At 35.8% G+C, this 18227-nt stretch overlaps 1 pseudogene; it reads left to right on the top strand.

Annotated features, from left to right (window-relative positions):
* Positions 1–1442: 1442 nt before the first annotated feature.
* Positions 1443–4769, top strand: LOC101718818 (uncharacterized; annotated as a pseudogene).
* Positions 4770–18227: the final 13458 nt, after the last annotated feature.

Here is an 18227-nt window from a genome sequence, read left to right on the forward strand (position 1 = left end):
CCCCAAAGGGAAACAAGATGGAACACTCTGATACTCAACCACCTGGACTCTCTGAACTGGCAACAAAAGAGGATCTGGGAAAAATGAAATCAGAAATAATTACTCAGATAACAGCAAAGATTCTGCTCATGGTGCAAGACATGATTAATAAATTTAGGGAGGATACAGATAAAAAATAGAGGAGCTGAGGAACATGATGGAATCCCAACATAGGAAACAAATGGAATCCATAAAACAGATGCAAACAGATTTCCAGGAGATTAAACACTTCATTGAAAGTCTGTGCAGCAGAATGAACTAATATGAGGATAGAATTTCAGATACAGTAGAAAAGATTGCAATTAGTGAGGAGGAAAAGAAAAATTGCTTTAAAATTGTAAAGGAACATGAAAAATCAATCCAGCAGCTGCTAGACAATGCAAAGAAGAATAACATAAGACTGATTGGAGTCAATGAAGAAAGAGGAGAGAGTGCAGATGACATAAAAAAAAAACTGTTCACAGAAGTGATGGCAGAAAATTTCCCAAGGAGGGGAAAAGAACTTGACATACAGATAAGTGAGGCATGTAGGATTCCAGCTAGGCTTAATCAAAAAATATTCTACACATAGGCGTATAATTGCTAGGATTACAGAAACCCAACAGAAGAACAAAATTCTACAAGCAGTGAGAGAAAAGAAACAAATAACATACAAAGGAAAGCCCATCAGAATCACAGCAGACTTCTCAATGCAAACCCTCAAGGCAAGAAGAGCTTGGAGTGACATTTTTTAAGCCCTAAAGGAAAACAGCCTCCAACCCACACTGATGTACCCTGCAAAACTATCTTTCAAAATTGATGGAAAAATAAGACACTTTCATGACAAAGAGCACCTTAGGAACTTCATGAATACCAAACGAGCACTCCAAAAAATTTTAGACAGTATCCTAGGAACAGACAATGAGGATCACAACACCAGGAAGACTAGCAGAATGAATTCATTGGGTGTGAGAAATTAAAGGCAAAAGGCGAGAATCCAATAAAAAGAAAAAGTCATGAAAAGGCTTTTAAAACTTTTAACTTCATCTCCCTAATGAGTGTATAACTCAATCTTGTTGTACTCTGATAAGTATTTTTATGATTCTAGTGTTGCACACCTTTCCTTGTGCTGTACTGGCTATTTATCATCTTGTTGTGTCTACTTTTTAATTGAGTTTTCTATTAACGAGCTGTAAGAGTTCTTTATATATTCTGGTCCTAGGTTATATGTGTTGTAAATATGGTCTGTTTAAGGACTACTTTTCATTTTCATGATGTCATTTCAAGTTTTAAATTTTGGTCATGGTGCCCAAGTGAGTGTTCCGAGTGGGACACTGAGAGCCCCCAGCAGGCTAGACTGCCTTCTGTGGCTTCTGCTGGCTGCAGGCTGCATGGGAAGGACTCTGGGGTCTGGGAGCTGAGCGATGGAGGCAGTGACCTTTGAGGATGTGGTTGTGACATTCACCAGGATGGAGTGCGCTTTGCTGGATCCATCCCAAAAGAAACTCTACAGAGATGTGATGTGGGAAACCTTTAGGAACCTGACTGCCATCAGAAGAAGCTCAGGTGACCAGCAAATTGAAGATGAGTACAAAACTTGCAGAAAAACTGTAAGGTAATTTGCACTCAGGAAAAGAATTTTCCTCAAAGAGTCAGAAATATTAAAACCAAGCAAAGTATACAAACAAGGCCAATTTTTTTTCATTTCACAATTTTCTCCAAGGATTATACTCATTGAATATCTCTAATCTGACAATTGAATATTTGAAATATTTCTGTATCTGAAATGTAGGTGCTACTGATATTGTGACAAACATGACATGTTTGATCTAACATAACAGAACCAACAACCAGGCATAGTGTGTGCCCACCTATAATTCCAGCACTTGCAAGGCTGTGGCAGTAAAGTTGTGGTAAGTTAGCAGCCAGCCCTGCCCACATAGTGAGTTTCAGGCCAGCCTCAACTGCAGAGAGCCTGTCCCCAAAAACAAAAAAGAACAAACAAATTATGTTCCATGCTCAAAATTTGAAAAATTGCTAATGTGGATGTAAACAAAATCTGCATGAATGCCACTGTTTTGATCAATGTTATTATTGTTGTGACTCTCAGTGCAGTATAAGATCTATGGAAATGTACACAGAAATTCCACAAAAAGGAAAAATAGAAGTTGCATATCATCCCCCTACACTTTGACTGTGTATATTTGTCACAAAGGTAATCATATTGCAGCCATGTATAAATACTCATTTGTAGCAGCACAACTTAGCAAAGCTAAGCTCTGGAAAAGCCTAAATGCCTATTCACAGGTGAGTTGATTAAGGAAATATGGGATAGCCTGGGCACAAAGGGGCAGGCTTGAAATCCCAGCACTGTGGGAAGTTGAGTCAGGAAGACGATATATTTATGCTCAGCCCTTGCAACTTAATGATTGGTGAGGCTGTTTCCAAATAAAAATTTAAAAACTCATGGGTGTATCTGAGGACTAAAACCTGGGTTCAATTTCCAGCACTGAAAACCTTGTGATATGTACACATGATAAAATAGTATTCATTCATAAAAGATAAACATGATGTCATTTGCCAAAATTTGGATGGATCTAGAGCCCATGATGTTAGGTTACATAAGTGAGACACACAAATTTCAGTATCAGAAGTTATATTTTACATGAGAATCCCAAAACATGAATTAAGGAGTCAAATAAAGTAGGGATGGTAGAAAAGAGAGAGGTAGACATTTTGGATGGGTGAAGAAGCTCAGTGGAAGGCAAAAGAATGGAGTCATGGGGGAAAAGGGATCAAAGGCATTGATATATGGAAAAAGTTTCATCCAGATGTATTCCCAGTCCCCAAAATAAAGTTAAGTATTCTGTATTGCATGTCAATTACAGACTTCAAATGAATCCTACTGTTGTGGTTAAAGCTCTTTCCAAGCCATCATCCAGAGTGTACAGTAAATTCACAATGAAATGTTGTTAGGGGACATCAAAGCAGATCTCTTTCTAAATCATTACTACAAAGACACTTTTTAAAAATGTGATTGGTTGTTTTGTTACTTTTCCCTTTTACAGAAGTTTAGAAGGAAAGAAATTCTGTCAATATAAATTATGGTACCGAAATTATGGTTGTTAAGACTCCAGATATTAATGTACACATGAAACTTGTTCATATAAATCCAGGTGAAAGCCCTTCCTCTAGAAGGCCCCTGATTGGTCATTCATCAGCAGATGGGCCCATCATAGCTAACACTGGACTCAAATCACATGAGCAGTAAGGATTTGAAGAGAAGTTGTCTAACTGTAACACACATGGGAAAACCTGCATTAAGCTCCAGTCCTCTCAGAAACTTGCACAGACAAGTCCTGGGGAGAAACCCTATGAACATAGGCCATGTGGAAAGTCCTACTCTGATTGCACTGAAGAAAGTACCATTGAAGAGAAGCCATTTGTTTATAAGCAAGATGTGAAATCATTCATTACACCCAGTGATGGTCAGAGCAGGCAAAGCAGTCACAGTGAAATGAATACATATGCATGTATACCATGTGGGAAAAGTTTTAATTCTCACCATGATATTCAGACCCATGAAAAAGCTCACACTGGAGGAGAAGTCTGTGTAGGCAAACACTGTGGAAAATTCTTCATGAACAACAATTCATTTGGCAATCATGAAGGAACTCACACTGTAGAGAGACTCTATGTATGTAAACAATGTGGGAAAGTTTTCAAGAAAAGCAGAGGTTGTCAAATTCATGAAAGGACCCATACTGGGGAAAAACCCTATGCGTGTAAGCATTGTGGGGAAGCTTTCAACACACACAGTTATTGTCAAACACACAAATGGATTCACACTGGGGAGAAACCCTATGTATGTAAGCATTGTGGGAAAGTTTTCAACACACACAGTTATCGTCAAACACATGAATGGATTCACACTGGGGAGAAACTACATGTGTAAGCATTGTGGGAAAGCTTTCAACACACACAGTTATCATCAAACACATGAATGGATTCACACTGGGGAGAATCCCTATGCATGTAAGCAATGTGGGAAAGCTTTCAACACTCACAGAAATCATCAAATACATGAACAGACTCACATTGTGGAGAAACCTTATGTATGTAAGCATTGTGGGAAAGCTTTCAGAACAAACAGTCATTGTCAAATTCATGAAGGGATTCACACTGGAGAGAAACCCTATGTATGCAAGCAATGTGGGAAAGCTTTCAACACTCACAGAAATCAAACACATGAACAGACTCACATTGTGGAGAAACCTTATGTATGTAAGCATTGTGGGAAAGGTTTCAGAACAAACAGTCATTGTCAAGTTCATGAAAGGATTCACACTGGGGAGAAACCCTATGTATGTAAGCAATGTGGGAAAGCTTTCAGCAGACTTCGTAGTTGTAAAATACATGAACTCACTCACACTGGTGAGAAAGCCTATATATGTAAGCAATGTGGGAAAGCTTTCAGGACAAATAGTCATTATCAGAATCATGAAAGGATGCACATAGGGGAAAAACCCTATGTATATAAGCAGTGTAGGAAAGCATTAAGCACACACAGTTATTGTCAAAGACATGAACAGACTCACACCATGGAGAAACCCTATGTATGTAAGCAATGTGGGAAGGCTTTCAGTAGAGCAGATAGTTGGCAAGTACATAAAAGAACTCACACTGGGGAGAAACCTTATGTATGTAAGCAATGTGGGAAAGCTTTCATTGCACGTGGTGCTTGTACATGACATGAACGCACTCACTGGAGAGAAACCCTATGCGTGTAGGCAATGTGGAAAAGCTTTCAGAATATGTGCTATTTGTAAAACACATGAACAGATTCAAACAGGCATAAAACCGTATGTATGTAAACAATGTGGGAAAGCTTTCAACAGACGTGGTGCTTATACAGTACATGAATGCAGTAACACTGGGGAGAAACCCTATGTATGTAGACAATGTGGAAAAGCTTTCAGAACACGTGCTGTTTGTCAAACACATGAACAGATTCACTCAGGGGAGAAACCCTATGTATGTAAGCAATGTGGGAAAGCTTTCAGCACACAAAATTGTTGTCAAAGACATGAGAGGGCTCAAACCATGGATAAACCCTATGTATGTAAGCAATGTGGGAAAGCTTTTAACACACGTGGTGTTTGTCAAAGACATGAATGGACTCACACCATGGAGAAACCCTATGTATGCAACCAATGTGGGAAGGCTTTCAGTAGACCAGATAGTTGGCAAGTACATAAAAGAACTCACACTGGGGAGAAATCTTATGTATGTAAGCAATGTGGGAACGCTTTCAACACACGTGGTACTTGTACATGACATGAATGCACTCACACTGGGGAGAAATCATATGTATATAGGCAATGTGGAAAAAATTTCAGAACACGTGTTGTTTGTCAAACACATGAACAGATTCACACAGGGGAGAAACCCTATGTAAGCACTGTGGGAAAGCTTTTAACACATGTGATGTTAGTCAAATACATGAACGGATACATTGGGGAGAAACCCTATGTGTGAAAGCATTGTGGGAAAGCTTTCAGCACGCATAGTCAATGTCAGAATCATGAAAGGATGCACATGGGAGAAACTACGTATGTAAGCAATGTGGGAAAACTTTCATGACATACAGTCTTCAAAATCATGGAAGGATTCACACTGGGGAAAAATCATATGTTTGTAAGCAATGTGGGAAAGCCTTTAACACGCACAGGTTGTAAATTACATGTACAGGCTCACATGGGAGAGAAACCCTATGTAAGCACTGTGGAAAGGCTTTCAGTCCACACTGTTGTTTTCAAATACATGAGTGGACTCACACTGGGGAGAAACCTATGTATGTAAGCAATGTGGGAAAGCTTTCAGGACACACAGTCACTGTCAAGAACATGAAAGAACTCACAGAGGAGACAAACCATGTTTCTAAGCAATGTAGGAAAGCTTTCAGGACATACAATGTCAACGACATGAACAGACTCACACTGGAGAAACCCTGTGTGTGTAAGCAGTGCGGGAAAGCTTTCAGAACATGTGCTGCTTGTAAAACATGAATGGTTGGACACTGGGGAGAAACACTGTGTATGTAATGAATGTGGGACAGCTGTCAGCAACACCATTGTTTTTCCAAGACATTAATGGCCTCACAGTGAAGAGGAACCATATCCATGTAATCACTGTGGGAAAGCTTTCAACACACATGGTTTCTGTCAAATACCACATGTATGTGACATTGGAGAGAAACCCTCTATATAATCAGTTGTGGAAACCTTTCAGCTTATATGATAATTGTTAAAAATGTGAAAGATCACACACCATTGAATCACTGAGCAATGGGTGACTGCATTCAATACACAGACAAATTGTCAAATACATGAAAGAAATTACACTTGTGAGGAAGACTAATCATGAAAAGCCTCACTGAAGCAAGCATTGTGCACATTAACGGAGAGAGTAAAATAACTGAATACACAAAGTCACTTACACTGACATGAATCAGCCTGGGAAAATCTTTTCTAGTAGATGGTATAACACCTGTGAGTCTACAGAGATGTTACATACAGGTAAGAATTCATAGTGAAGAGAGTAGAAAGCTGTGTGAACAATGTGGAAATATTTTCAATTGACTCATACATGTAAGAATTAACATGAAAGGGAAAGATAGATGGAAACCTTCAATTCTGCTTACCTTGAAATACATGAAAGAACTCCCACTAAAGACAAACCCTGTAGAAATAATGTGAGACAGCATTCTGTATTTCCCATAACATCAGAAAATGTGCAGATTTGTGGTTGTTGATATAAAGAATATGTACCAAAAAAACAAAACAAAACAAAAACAACTTGGTATAAAGAATATGAGAAATCACTTTTCCATCACTTTTCATGACACTGCATTGCACAGTGGAGAAATTCATATCAATGTATATTATGTGGGAATGCCTCTAGTCATTTTGGTTTAATTGATGCTGCAAACACACAGTATTATGAGAAATCAGTATGAGGGAAGTACACAAATTATAAGTTGTCCTGCCTGAAACAATGAATATTTTATGAAACACCCGTCAGCGTACAAAGTTCTCATAACTCATTTTCCAAAGCCTTTGATCACTTCTTATGTCATATATACTAAAATATTAGATGTCAATTATTTCTCCAGAAAATACACAACCAGAGCAGATGTCCTAAAGTGTATATATATCATGAGCTCAGTGATAAAGTGGATCTCTGAATTAAAAATTTTAAGTTCACTTTTCTGAATGTTGTGGTCACATAATTTTATACATTTAGGTAAGCAAGAGAATGACACTTTAAATTGGGTAATGTCTCCTTTATGTTGCAGTACGTTAGATCCACACATGAATTCACTTATTCCTTACATGCCAGTAGGCTCCGTATTTTGTAGGAATTTTTGTTTGGTTTGGTTTGGTTTGGTACCAAGGATCAAATTCAGTACCTTCCGCTTGTGAATCAGGCAGCGGAACCACTAAGCTAAATCCCCCGCCCTGTAAGACAATTTTGTTTCATTTGTTTTCTTTTGCTTTTAGTAATTAGGGAGTAATACAACTCCAAAACTGAATTTTGCTTAAATGTCATTTTTCCAGTAGCTTCTATTTAAACTTTGGTGTATACATTTCATTCTAGAAAAATTTTAAATTGAATGTCACACTTTATAATGTTATTAGTAATTTCTGTACATGTGTTTAAGAGTTCATCTGTTTTCAAACAACGTGTAAATTAGCAAATGATTTTAATATTCTAAGACGATATCTATATTCCAACATATTACAGATTATATGCTCTGCATCAGAGCCATTGTTATGTGTGTTCAGGATTGTTTTTAATCATTCAATTTTAGTTTTCATGTTCATGTTGCCATGATTTATTTTGGTAGTAATTTTAAAATCTGCTGTGCAAAAAAATCTATTTTTGTGAGTCCCACACTACCAGATACCAGCAGGACCATATTTTTTTCAAAGAATATAAAATCAATTCTGATAATTAACCACTCCAAAGATATAAATGATAAGATTTGCTAGGAAGTACATTTCTAGAGGAATTTTTGACAGTATTGAAACTGTTTTGACAGAATGATTTCTTTGTACTGAAGTAGTCTTTATTTTTTGTATGCTGTGAATACCATTTTTGCTTTGGAAATCCATTTTTTTTAAACTGTTAAGCTTAAATGAGTTTGCAAAAAAAGAAACAATAATTTCTGTGATATGTGTTCAGTTTTATCATCTTTAGAATAAATTTATTGCCTAGAGACATTTATAGCTGAATGGAAGCACGATGAGGCCATCCTCTTAAGTGAAATAAATAGGACAGATGAGTAAATACCAAATGGTTTCTCTGGTGTGAGAAACTGAAAGTGTAAACAAGGACCAAAATTTATAATAGATAATGTGAAATAGGCAGAAAATGTCTGAAGAGGGAGGGGAGCTGAAGGGGAGGGGAAAGGAAAAAATATGAGAAAAGGTAAAAACAGAAACAAAGTGTAAATAGGGAGGGGCAGAGGGGTAGAAAGGAGGACAGGAATGGGGAAAAATAAGAACCAAGATATATCATGTACAGGTACAAATTCTGAAAGATGACTCATCATTTTGTATACGTAAAATGTACCAGTAAACTTAGTGAATAAAGAAAATAAATTCAAAAAAAGAAGTTCTAAATTTTGGTGGAATCTCATTTATCAGTTTTTTTCTTTTATACATCATGTCTTTTGAATCCGAGGTAGTTCTTGCCTACCCGAATTCATAAATATTTTCCCTTATAATTTCTTCTTAAAATTTTATACTTTTAGGATTTCATATTTAGGTTCATAGATTCCTTCAAGTTATTTTCATGTATGGAAATAAAGGGTTGAGGTTAATATTTTATATATGGATACCAGGTGTTCTAGTGCTGTTTGCTGCAAACACTATCTCTTCCTCGGCTCTTGAATTGAGTTTATATTCTATAAAATGTTAATATTAAATAATCTTTCAAAACTCAGTGGACCATGTAAGTGTGGTTCTATTTCTAGATTCTCTGTTTTATTCCAATGATTTATATGTCTTTTCTTACACCAACACTGCCTTGTTTACTGCAGCTTTAGAAGAAGTCTTAAAATTAGATACTAAACGTCTTCCAACACTGTTTTTTTTAACTTTTCTAGGTCCTTTGTACTTCTACATAACTTTTAAATTTCAATATCCAATTCTTCATAGCAAATATACACAGACCTGAATTTTTATATATACCTGTGTTTTCTAATCCTGCTAAATTCAAATACAAGTTCTAGGGGCTCCTAGAGATTTCTTAGTATTTTCTCTGTAGATGATCATTTCATCTGCATATAAAGATTTTGCTTCTACCTTGCCAATCCTATCCTAATTGTGTCATTTTATTGCCAGACTATTTTGGTGGGGACTAGATTTCAAAGTTTAATGGACAGATAAAGGGTAAGCATATCTGCCCTTTTTTCCCATCTTAAGGAGAAAGCATTGTATCTTCTCCATTCATATAAGGCTTTCTTGCTGGAAGTATGGAGTACATGTCTTTAATCTGTTGAGCAGGTTTTGTTCTACTTGTAGGCTCCTGATAGCTTTTACCATGAACAGCTGTAGAATTTAGTCCGATACTTTTTCTCCAACCAGTGACAGGATCATATGGCTTTTTCCTTTCCTCTGTTAAAATGATGACTTTTGGGGGTGGATCTTCCAATGCTGAACCAACACTGCCATCCCTATAACAAAACCACTTTCTACATATTGCCAGATCTGACTTCGAAGAGTTTGTTTTGTTAAACAAATTTCTATCTATGTTCATACTTTTGTCTTCTATTATCTTTATCCAGTTTTAGGATTAGCACAATTTTGAGTTCCTAAAATGAGGGGAGAAGTGTTCCTTCTTTTTTCTGCTTTAATTGTTTGATATAATTTATCAGTTAAAATGTATATGAGCCTGCTGTTGTCATATAGTTAGGTTTTCAAGCTAGGAATATACTTTCTTTAATAGGTGCTCTTCAAATTTTTTATTTCATCCAGAGTTAGTTTCATTAATTTGTCTTCCAAGGTACTTCTTAGAAGTTGTCAAATTTATTTCAAAAAAGATTTTTGTAATATGCTTTCGATATCCTTTTAAATTCTGTAAAATCTGTGGTAATGTCTCCTAGATCTTGAAGGTGTAATTTTAAAAATGTATAATTGATATTGTGTAACAGGAAGAAAAGGTCTAAAGGAGCAGGGGAAGTGGGAGGAGTAGGGGAAATGAAAAAAGGGAAAAGAAAAAATATGAGAAAAGCAAAAAAATGGAAACAAAGTCTTTGCAAAAAGGGAAGGGTTGAGGGGATGAAGGAAGGGCAAGGGAAGGGGAAAAAATAAGAACCAAGATACTCATATAATGGTACAAATCCCAATGATGAATGTAACTGTATTTTATACCTAAAATGTACCAATAAACTTAATGGGAAAAAAGTTTTATTGGTACATTTTAGGTATACAGTATAATGACATTCATCATTGGAAATTTGACCTTTTGTGTAATCTATCATGGTTCTTATTTTTCCCCTTTCCCTGTCCTCCCTTCAACTCTTCCACTCCTCCCTATTTACAAAGACTTTGTTTCCATTTTTTCAGTTTCTCATATTTATTCTATTCCCTACTGTCCTTTCCTCTATCCCTCCCACCTCCCCTTCTGCTTTGCCCCTTTTCTTCCCATTTCACATTATCTATTATAACTTTTAGTCTTTATTTGCACTTTCAGTTTCTCACACCAGAGAAACTATTTAGTATTTACACATATGTGTCCTATTTATTTCACTTAATAATATGGCCTGAATGAGCATGAATTTAGCTATAAATGTCTCTAATTTCTCATTCTTTATGGTTGAGTAGTATTCCATTTTATTTAAAAAAAAAACAACACATTTTCTTTATCCAGTCTCCAGTTGATGGGCAATTGGGGTGTTTCCAAATTTTAGCTATTACAAAATCTGTTGTGATAAACATTGGTGCACATATATCACTGTGGTATGATTCTTTTAATTACTTTGGGAAGATTCCCAGCAGGGGAATAGCTGGACCAAATGGTACCTCTATTCCTAGTTCTTTGAGGTATCTCCATACTGATTTCTACAGTGGTTGCACCAGCCTACACTCCCTCCAGCAGTGGAGAAATGTTTCTTTTTCCCCACAGCCCCATCAGCATTTGTAATTGGTTGATTTTATGATAGCAGCCATTCTTTCTGGGGTGAAGTGGAATCTCAGCCTTCTTTTCATTTGCATCTCTTGAATGACCATTGATGTTGAACATTTTTTCATATGTTTATTTGCTGTTTCTACTTCTTTGAGAAATATCTGTTCATTTCACATGCCCATTTTTGGATTGGGTCTTTAAATTTGAGAGGTCTGATATTTTCAAGTTCTTTATATATGTAAATCTACTGTGATAAAAACAGCATGGTACTGGCAAAGAAACAGACCTGAGCACCAGTGGAACAAATTAAAAGATGCAGAAACAACTCCAGACACACTCAGCCACCTCATCTTGTACAAAGGTGACAAACACCCTCACTGGAGGAAACATAGCCTCTTTGATAAATGGTGCTGAAAAAACTGAGTTTCAATTTGCCAAAGATTAAAACTATAACTATATCTCTCACCATGCACTAAACTGAAATCAAAATGGATTAAAGATCTAAATATTAAATCAGAAACACTAAACCGGCTGGAAGAGAGGTTTGCTAGAACTGTTGAAGATATTGGGATAGGAAAAGCTTTTATAAACCAAACCTCAGTTACATGTGAACTAGCACAAACAATCAACAAGTGGGATCTCTTCTTATTAAAAAGCTTCTGAACAGCAAGAAAAAACACCAATAGCATGAAGAGACCATCCACAATGTGAGAAAAAATTTTCACCAGCTATTCCTCAGACAATGACTAGTTTTTCTTAAGTGAAATAAAATGGACACACATAGATAAGTTTCACATAAGTCTGTCTGGTATGAGAAATGGATAATGTAAGTAAAGACCAAAATATATAATAGATATTAGGAAATAGGAAGAAATTTTTCAAAATAATATGAAGTGTCTGATACTTTGTTAGTAATTTAAATTTTAAACAATGGAGGTAAAAAGAAAGTGGAATGCAATGTTTAAAATGTTGAGATATAATACAAGTTCAGGAAAACTATATTTTCAGCATGTATATTGCAATTAAAAAACTTTAATATCATAAAAAGTGAATTAAGTGCCTACAGTTGAATGAGAAAAAAATAAAAATCAGGAAAAAACATGAGCATGCCACATTGACATGAAGTCTAAGAAGAGATATTGTTAGCCACTAAAGATAAGAAAACATGCTCAGTCTTACTAGTAATCAAGGGAAATGCAAACATCAACAATGTAGTGGAACTTTTTTTTTGTTTCCATCTGATTGAAAAAATCTGATTATATATATATTTATATTTGATTACTTTGGGCAGAAATAACTATTTTCATGTACTGTTGCTTGAGGTATGATTTTGGAAAACAATTTGGAAGCACATTTTAAAGTTAAAAGTGGGATCACATTTCTACTCATTTAACATGTTCCCTTATAATGAAATGTTTGTATTTGTGCCTAAAGAACCATGAGGATGGTCCCTGCATCTTTATTTATAGGAAACTGCAAACAACAGCAACAATAAAACCTTTGTCTTTCAAAAAAGGAATGACTTAGTGAACTATAGTACATTGATATTATCACTAACATGGATTAGTTATAAAAAATGAAGCAGATCTATTTACATTAATATATAAAAAATTGTTAATGAATATCTGAACTACAGAACACAAGAAACAAGATATTCTCATTGATGAAGGACACACCATACCTCCATGTACATGTATATATATATACACACACACACACAGAGAAGCAGATACATACATATATATATATGCATGCATGTGTTCTATTGGCACATATATATGTATGCAATAATAAGGAATATTTTAGAAGGACTGACACAAAACTTAACAATAGCTACCTCTTAGAAGAAAGCAGGTTGGGCCGGGGATTTAGCTCAGTGGTTCTGGCACCTGCCTCGCAAGCTCAAGTTCCTGAGTTCGATCCCCGGTACCAAAAAAAAAAAAAAAAAAGAAGAAAGCAGGCATTTTGGAAAAGGGGAGAGGTGAGTATGAGCAAGTTGTGAAAAAAACTCATATTTTACTCTGTAGACTTTTGAATTGTTTGATTATCTTACAGTGAAAATAATTTAACATAGTACTTTCTACTTAAATTTTTAATTAAAATACTAAAAGGATTAAACTTTAAAAAAAATTTGTAATGGAATCAGAATGCAACACATGTCACAAAGGATTTAATAGTGTGAAATGTCTCTCAATGAAAGCATTTTAGATGTGATTTAAAGTAAAATCTGAATGATCCATTATGCCTTTTTTATAAACAATGAATGCAACAAGATCACACTTAAAAGCTGGCTCTGCTTTCCTGTCATGATTCTCTAATTTGACAGTCATCTCATTTTCAGCCAACACTGTTGTTAATGACCAGAACAATATACTTGTCAATGAAACAAGTTAATCTCAGTTTACACAACGTGAATGACCTTAACATGATCTTCCTCCATTCAGAAGTATGATACAGTGCTTTCTTTGTCTCCAAGAAATAACCAATTCAATATGAGAGTGTCCTCTTATTCATTTCATCCTTCAGTATACAAAGTTCAGTTTAGGAAAATATATGAGAGTATATAACATTAATTTTATTACCACAAACTTGTATATCAGCCATAAATTCATTGCAAATCATACTTCAGAAATCCTCAAAAGTAAAAAATGTCCTCATCATTCTAAATTTTTGTATTCATGTTGTCTGCCAAAATCTGAGTGACTTTTGGCTGGAGACAGAGATATAAGTAAGAGAGTGTCTAAACATTCTGGTGGGTGAGATAGGCCAAGCTTTTTAAGTATCTATTTTTCTTAATTACAAAAGTAAACCTATCACAGTATAAACTTTGGAAATTTATGAAAAGTATAAAGAAAAAATAAAATTACTTAATTTCCCATCATCCAGACAAAATCCCCTGTAACTTTTTGATATATTTTTCTCTACTCTTCTTTATGTAATTAGAATCATATTTGTGGTACATTTTTGTATGTATAAAGCTTTTTTGTTGTTATGCCTATTTAAAATTATACTGTAGGTGGAGCCTCGAGAAGCGGAGTTGTGTGGAACCGAGCTTCATGGCCGCCATTAGCACCGCCCCCACTCCCCAGAAGTGAGCCATGAGGAGCTAAGCAGAGCCAAGCTGTGCAGCAGCCATTAGCCCCATCCCCCTAGGCCTCAGAGGACCAGAGCCTCGCAAAAGCCTGCATCACCACCCCAGCGGTGCGTGTGTGTTTCCCTCTTCTGGCCTCCGGACTGTGCACGTACCTGGATCCACATCACAGAGGCACACTGGGTCATAAAGGCCATTGTTCTGAGCTCCAGAAGATAGAGCAGAAGTGAACAACAGAAAGTGAGCCTCTCAGGCTTCTTGTTGAATACTGAAGCCCACTGGAAAAGTGAAGAGAATCTCTGCAATAAAGACATGCCAGACCACTGTAATTGGTAAATTGGAGGGATCACCACCTCCCATCAGAACCTGGAATATCTTCAGGAGAAGGGCAGCTGGAACCTGCAATAGAACCTTATGGAGTTCAACAATGCAGGAGGTCAGGGAACTCAACTTGAGCCTTGCAGCCAGAAATCAGCCTGAATCTCAGTGGACATCTGCTGGCTTGCTGAGACTAACTGACTTATATCTGCACACTGCTGCCCACATTGTCTATTGTGACAACAGAGACATACCCTGAAGGAAGCCCTTCATTTAATTATTTTTAATTTTGAAAATTATTTTTCTCTTTATTTTTAATTTTTATTTTTTCCACTCTTTTCAAATTTTTCTTTTTTTCTTCTTTTTTTTCTCTCCTCCCTTCCTCCCATCTTGTTCTTCATCTCTCCCTTTTTGTTTCTGTTCCTGTCCTAATTTGGTTTTCTTTTCTTTTACTTTTCTTCTCTCATTTTCTTTCTCTCAATTGTTGTTCTGTTCTTGTCTTTGTTCTTTTGTTGTCTTTTCCTCTTGTATTCAACAGTTTTCTAGGGTTTGCATGGTCTTCCTGTGTCCTCTGGCCCTAAGTCTAACCTGTCTGAATCCTTCTACCTAGCTATCCCTCCCTCTCCAACTCCTTCTAAGTCCCCATCTTGAAGATGAATGTTCCCAGAAAGAATGGCTGCTATCAAGAAATCAACCACTAACAAATGCTAGCGGGGTTGTGAGGAGAAAGGAACTCTTCTCCATTGTTGATGGGAGTGTAGACTGGTGAAAGCACTGTGGAAATCAGTATGGAGATACCTCAAAAAACTAGGACTAGAGGTCCCATTTGACCCAGCTATTCCTCTGCTCAGTATTTTCCCCAAAGAATTAAAAGAATCATACCACAGTAATGTATGCACACCCATGTTTATAGCAGCACAGTTTGTAAGAGCTGAAACTTGGAAAAAGTCCAATTGCCCATCAATTGGAGACTGGATAAAGAAGATGTGTTTTTTTTTTTATAAAATGGAGTACTACTCACCCATAAAGAGTGAGAAACTAGGGACATTTATAGCTAAACTGATGCACATTGAGGCCATAATCTTAAGTGAAATAAATAGTACATACATGTGTAAATACCAAATAGTTTCTCTGGTGTGAAAAACTAAAAGTGTAAATAACAATCCAAATGCATAATTGACAATCTGAAATAAGAACAAAATGTCTAAAGGCATAGGGGAAGTGGGAGTGGTAGAGGAAAGGAATGAAGGGAAAAGAAAAAATATAAGAAAAGGAAAAAATGGAAACAAAGTATTTGTAAATAGGGAAGGGTGGAGAGGGTGAAGGGAGGGTAGGGGAATGGGGAAAAAATAAGAACCAAGATATATCTTGTAAAGGTACAATATCCCTATGATGAATGTAACTGTATTGTATACCTAAAATGTACCAATAAACTTAATGAAAAAAATATAATTATACTTTTAACAATTTCCTCACTATTACAAATGCTTGACAATAAAAGCTTTTAATAATGACATGGTAATTCATTATAAATATGGCAACCAGCCAGTAGTAGAAGACTGTCTGGAGATAATAGAATATCTGCTGAATTCTAATTTAATATATTGATTAGGTAGGATGGCTGGTAGGATTCAAGGAAAGATAAAAGTATCTGAGGAGTATTTTACATCTTTTGGAAACAATGAAAACACAGCACTTTCCAAGAAATGCAAAGCAGTTCAAAGTTACAGAAGTGTAGGGTTTAGGTGGGGTGGTAGAAAATAATGCCAGATGGATGTAAAGAGGCCAGATCATAAAGGGGAAAGGTAACCCTTATAACTCTAAACACTAGACATAATTTTTATTTACCTTGTGAAGGATTTTATACTCTAAGATAAAAGTTTGAATATTATCATTAAGACAGTCACGGGTAAAGATGAAGTGAAGCCAATGAGAAATTTTAAGCTGGAAATTTACATTATTAATTTGGTTATTTTAAAAACATTGCCTCAAGAATCATGTTTATGAAGATGTTTTAAAATATGATGCAATGTTAAGTAAAATAAATAGGACAACATTTTAACAATTTGGAGGCTGTTATTCCCCAGACATGAATGGGATGTTTAGAAAAGTACTTATTTACAGAAAAATATAATTTTAAAGTGCAAGAGAGGCTGCTAGGCAGAGAACCTATGGACAAAAATGCCATTCCTTAGTTGCTTGGTAGGAAACAAATAGAATGGAGAGTAGTGGACACCACCAAGAAGGAAAAGATTCAAAGAGGAATTTCAGAAGCTGTGCTGTGGATTTAACTATGGAATACTTTTATGTCACCCCTGGAAGAAAACCTACAAATACCTACTTTTAGAATTAGACTAAAGCTCATTTCAGTGTAATCCTGTGACTGAATTTCAAGGCCACAGTAAACTAACTGGGTATATGATAATAAAAGTAAAATATAAAAATTATACTTTAAAACTTTTAAAAATAAATCATGACAAAGACTATTAAAGCATCAAAATGCAACAGTGGTTATCTCTTGCTAATATGAGTATATGGGTTTTCTCCTTTCCACTTTTCTGTATTTCCCAAATTTTTACAGTGGATAAATATTTTTATAACACCCATGAAAATACATTCTCTTTGAAAAAGGATCTAAATTTGGGAGTCATTAGCATTAAATTACAGGTTAAGCTAGCTGGGTGGATGAAATGGTTCATGAGAATATATTAGGTAAAAAGTGGTCAAGTAACACCTTCATAAATATTGACATTTAAAATTCCAGAAGGATGGAAAGCACACTGCACACACAAAAAATGTGACATCAAGAAATCACTAAGGTAGAAGAGATAGTAGTAATTGCTCTCTTTTAACTCAAATGTAGGCAAAACTTTGCAGAAAAGAAATTTTTATGGACAAGCAGTCAAAATAAGTCCAAGTGCTTCTGAGGTAATTGGTATTATTCAGGAAAACAACTTCAGAATGATTGTGGAAGAGGTCCTGCTACCATGGATTGAAGGGAAAACAAGGTGCAGATAGTAGAGAGTTTCATTTTGAAGAAATACATCTGTGTTTTCACAAGAGAGATGGTGTCACTTAGCAGATATTTACACAACATTTATAGTTTGTGTCTACATGCCCCCACAAATCCTCATGTGGTCATAGGTGGGACTTTTTCAGAGGTGACTGAATCTAGAGTGTGTGATGCTGGGATTAAGGGTGTGTGATTACTAAATCAGTCCACTAACTGTTTGGCACTGCTCTAATCCCTGTAGCCTAAAGTATAAAAGGGGCAGAAAGAAGCTGCTAAGGTTCCTTGCTTGCTTGTTTTTGCTGTCTTCTACTTGCCATGAACTGTTTCTCCTCTGCAATGCCTGTCTGCCATGCCATTCTGCCTTGGAGTCAGCCAATATTGGAATAAAACTTTTACAAACCGTGAGCTAAATAAACTTTTCCACCTTTAACTTTGGGTGTTGTGTATTTTATCTCAGTAATAAGAAAATTAACTAAGACACCAACCTTCATGCAAAAATAGGTATGTTTTTCTTCTTTAAAATTTACATGTAAGATTTTAAATAGAACTAAAGTTTAACTCATCTTGCAGATATTTACAAGGATTACAAGAATG

This window comes from Heterocephalus glaber, unplaced genomic scaffold (assembly GCF_053883595.1).
Source record: "Heterocephalus glaber isolate CG9 unplaced genomic scaffold, H.glaber_assembly_v1.0 deba00001613, whole genome shotgun sequence".
Lineage (NCBI taxonomy): Eukaryota > Metazoa > Chordata > Mammalia > Rodentia > Bathyergidae > Heterocephalus > Heterocephalus glaber.